Here is a 4,724-nt window from a genome sequence, read left to right on the forward strand (position 1 = left end):
TTTTTTTTTTTTTTTTTTGGCAGTAGGAGTCAATGAACCTTCAGCCTATGTTTAGGGTGGATTAAGCTGCTCATCTCAGTTTCAGGAACATCTTCAGAACCAGTTGTAGGAAAACAAAGGCAAAGATGGCAGTACTTTGGTTTAGAATGTGAGGTGAAGGGGATCAGAGAAATAGTGAGTTCTGTGTCAACAGAGCTTTAGCACAGATGCATCTCCCCAACACCCCAAAATAAGTAAGTTTTGTAGCCAAGGTCACTGTTGGCCAGTGTATATACCTTACATAACCAAGGTCATTACTGGCACACTGGCACCTCTGTGTGTGTCCACTGTAGCTGAGGACTGCTGAGAGACAGGGAGGCTAAGTGGCTCAGCTCTGCTGTGAGTGTAGTGGTCAGGGGCTACAGTGCAGCTAAATAGGTAAACTACGGCTGAGCAACTGAATAAGGATGTCTAGTCCAGTCCACAGTTCTGTGTCTCTTCTTCAGGCTGCCCAGATCTTAGGTGAACCTCCCCAGTCTGAACTGGTAACAGGACACCAGTCCAGTTATTATAGACAGCTAAGTTAGATAGAAATCAATATGCAGTCAGAAAGGGATTGGGCCCTTAGGAAGTCTGCACAAAAAATAAAGACATCAAAATTGTGGCTGGAGGTGAACGTGAAGAGAGCCAGGCCTCCCTAGAGATAAACAGCAACTTGACATTGTACTGTAATTAGCACCACGTGATCCAGGGACCCAGCTGGGCATGAGACACATAGGTGGGTAACCAGAACATCTGATCCCATACTCCCCTCCCTTTCCAAGAATTCCTTTGCTCTTTCCATATACCCTTGCTGTGACTCCTTTCCCTTTTGGATCAATATTAGCTAAGCAGCTATACAGTACTTGTAATCCTACAGGTTGCTTGTAGTTTGACCCACATTATAACCACATAGTGATTTTGCTACCTAAATTACCCCTGCCAACAGGCCTCAGTGGCCATGCATTCAGGACCACTCCTGGAAATCCAGAAACTATTCTTTTTCTCCTTATTTCAAATAACACTCTCCTAACTTCCTCGTTTGTTTTGCAATTTCATTCCTCAATGTTGTGAGATCGGTAAAACCTCACATTTGACATCTAACAAGTTGAGCTTTATAGTTTTCTTACATCACAGTGACAATTGCATGGTGGTGGGATTAAGGACAAGAATTTTTTCCTTTAAAATTTTCTATGTTTTCTGTGATGAGCATGAATTATTTTTATAGTCTTTTGTTTCTTAAGAGAATATACTTCATGTTTTGCTTACATTGTCAGCAAAAAACCAGATTCACTTTGGCAAGTCCCAACCAAAGAATCTGCTTCCAGATATGCATGGCAGGAACCTCAGCAAACACTCAGGGTTAATTCTTTGGAGGGTAGGCAGGGACGCTTTTGATGAGGGCTGCCTGTAGGAAATCAACTGTGATTAACTGCACCGTGGAGTGAGGGGAGTACTTACTCTGCCCATTGAGGTTAGATTGGGCCCCTGTGGTGGACTGTTGGGGACAGAATCAGCCCAGTCCTTGGTGCTCTCTCCCCTGTGGTGTGTAGAGGGTATGACTGGTGTGCTCAGAGAGTGAAAAATTCAGTGGAGCTGGCTTAATCAGGACTGGATAGAAATGTGATTTGATGCCCCTCCTCCTTGCCTGGTGAGTACCACCCTGCCTTTGGCCTTTTATGTAGGCCTTTTGCTCTACTTGAAATGTCATCTCCCTATACCATCTTTGTTAGATCTCTGCCTGACTTTCCTCTGGAGTAATTATGGTAGAAAAGCAAGAAGTCTACATCCTGGTGGACTAGGGAGAGGAGCAGGTCATCTCATCTGTTCTGGAAGGCAGGGCCAGGCCCCCCTGCTGAGAAAAGCCTCCCACACAAGACCTTGTCATATAGGTAAGGGCAAGGAAAGTGCTGAAAGAGGACATTGATATCTGTATGTTTTATTTTGTTATGTAGTTTATATTGCGATTTGTCTTATTGTGCTGTGGTTTTCCATTTCCTTCCTCTCCTTGGATACCCTCCTCCTGCAGTTCATCACAGAGCCCTGTGGCTGACCACTTCCCTGGTCCAAACCAGAGATGGTGTCTCTGGAGGAGGATAATTGGAAACATCCATTCCCTTCTGTCTGTTTTTTTGTGTTTTGAGACAGGGCCTTGTTATATAGTTCAGGTTGCCCTTGAACTCAGTGATCCTTCCTGCCTCAGCCTCCTGAGTGCTAGGATTATGGGTATGTGCCAGCATGCCCAGCATCACTTTGCCTTCTGAACTCTGCTCATTAGCTGCCTCCTGGTCATGGAAGGTATCTAAACAGGAAGAAGCATAGACACCACCCACTTACCTGTCTTGCTGCCTGCTTACCTGCTCACCTGTGGCCTACCCTACTGAATTAGTCATTGTTAGGTGAGACCCAGGGTAGAAGAGAAGACTCTTGCTGCTACTATCAACCTCCCTTTATTTTCCCTTCCTGTTCTTCCTTCCGGGCCAGTCACAGAGGTTACTAGGTTACTCTTTGGCTAAATAGCACACAGGAATATGTTCTGGTTCTGTTTAGTTCTTATCAGAAAGTGAGATACTTTACGGTAATGCCTCTCAGACACTAGTGTGTACATGAGGACCACCTGGGGGTCTTGTTAAAAGCAGGTTCTGATCTGGTTCTAAGGGAGAGCCTGAGATTCTACATCCCCCACTGGATATTCGACAATATCTGGAGATGTTTTTGATTTTCACAACTGGAGAGGAGAGACTCTATTGACATCAGGTAGTAGTAGACAGGGCGCTGCTAAACGTCCAGTGTTGCACAGGACAGCCTCCTACCCACAGGAGTTATCCAGCACCAAACGCCAGTAGTGTTACTCTCGAGAAGCCTTACCTTAAAAATTGTGCTAAAAGTTAATTAATTTAAAATATATTCAGAAGAAAAAAATCCATGATGGTCAATTTGGAGATCAAATCCTAGTTAATAGCACTGTTCTGTCAACTAAAACCATATCACAAGGCCAGGCTGAGGCAGGAGGATTGCTGCAAGTTTGAAGCCAGCCCAGGCAGCATAGCAAGACCTCATTTTAAAAATAAATAAATGTTTTTATTCCTGTAATGGGTTTGCAGTAAGAGCACAGATGTAGTGAAAACCACCACTAAGTCAAAGCCAGCATGGGAAAGGAAGAGCCTCACATCAAAATCATCATCGTCAGACATGTGGATTCAGGCAAGTCCACCACTGCTGGTCATCTGATCTACTAATGTGGGGGCATTGATAAAAGAACCACTGAAAAAACTGGGAAGCAGGCTGCTGAAATTGGGAAGAGCCCCTTCAAGCATGCCTGGGTCTTGGGTAAACCGAAAGCTGAGCATAAGTGTGGTATCACCACTGACATCTGCCTGTGGACATTTGAGACCAACAAGTATTATGTGACTATCACTGATGCCCCAGGACAGAGAAATTATCAAAAATATGACTACAGGGACATCTCAGGCTGACTGTGCTGTCTTGATTGTTGTTACTGGTATTGGTGAATTCAAAGCTGGCATCACCAAGAAGGGTAGATCACAGGTGTGAAATAACTAATTGTCTGTGTTAACAAAATGGATTCCACTGAGTGACCCTACAGGCAGAAGAGATACAAGGAAATTCTTAAGGAAGTCAGCACCTACATTCAGAAAATTGGCTACAGCCCTGACACAGTAGTTTTGGTGGCAATTTCTGGTTAGAATGGTAACAACATGCTGGAACCAACTGCTGATGTACCTTGATTCAAGGGATGGAAGATCTCTCATAAAGATGGCAACGTCAGTGGAACCACACTGACTGAAGCTTTGGATTGCATCCTTCATCCACTCAACCCAACTGACAAGCCTTTGCGGCTGTCCCCCTAGGATATCTACAAAATTGATGGTATTGGTACAGTCCCTGTGGGCTGAGTGGAGACTGGTCTTCTCAAAATTGGCATAATGGTAAAAAAAAAATTGGCATAGTGCTTACCTTCATTCTAGTGAACTAAAGTAGTCTGTTGACTGGGGACAATGTGGGCTTCAACAATCAAGAATGTGTCTGTCAAAGATGTTCCTCCTGAAAACGTCACTGGTAACAGCAAAACTGAAGCAGTTGGTTCACTGCTCAGGTGTTTATCCTGAACCATCCAGGCCAGAGCAGGGCTGGCTGTGCCCCTGTATTGGATTGTCACACAGCTCGCATCACTTGCAAGTTTGCTGAGCTGAAAGAAAAGGTTGATGGCCAGTCTGGTAAGAAGTTGGAAGATGGCCCCAAATTCTTAAAATCTCGTCATGTGTTGAGAGCTTCTGTGACTCTCTACCTCTGGGTCATTTTGCTGTTCGCAGTGAGACAGGCAGTTCTGTGAGTGTCATCAAAGCTGTGGATGAGAAGGCTGCTGGAGCTGGCAAGGTCACAAAGTCTTCCTAGAAAGCTCAGAAGACTAAATGATTAATCCTGCTACCCAGTCTTAATCAGTGGTGGAAGACCAGTTTCCGAGCTGTTTCTTCCAATTGGCCGTTTAAATTTAATAGTGAAAGACTGGTTAATGACAACAATGCATCATAAAACCTTCAGAATGAAAAGAGAATGTTTTGTGGACCATTTGGGCTTGTGTGCAGGTGTGTGAGTGTGTGTGTGTGTGTGTGTGTGTGTGTGTGTGTGTGTGTGTGTGTGTGGCAGTTTTAAGTTAGTTTTTAAAAGCAACACTTTTTTCCCCT

General features: G+C 44.4%; 1 pseudogene; it reads left to right on the plus strand.

Moving 5' to 3' along the window:
* Positions 1-3,167: 3,167 nt before the first annotated feature.
* On the plus strand, positions 3,168-4,455 carry LOC109117884 (annotated as a pseudogene).
* Positions 4,456-4,724: the final 269 nt, after the last annotated feature.

The sequence above is a fragment of the Fukomys damarensis genome, unplaced genomic scaffold, assembly GCF_012274545.1.
Source record: "Fukomys damarensis isolate Sample0158 unplaced genomic scaffold, DMR_v1.0_HiC HiC_scaffold_36, whole genome shotgun sequence".
Taxonomy (NCBI): domain Eukaryota; kingdom Metazoa; phylum Chordata; class Mammalia; order Rodentia; family Bathyergidae; genus Fukomys; species Fukomys damarensis.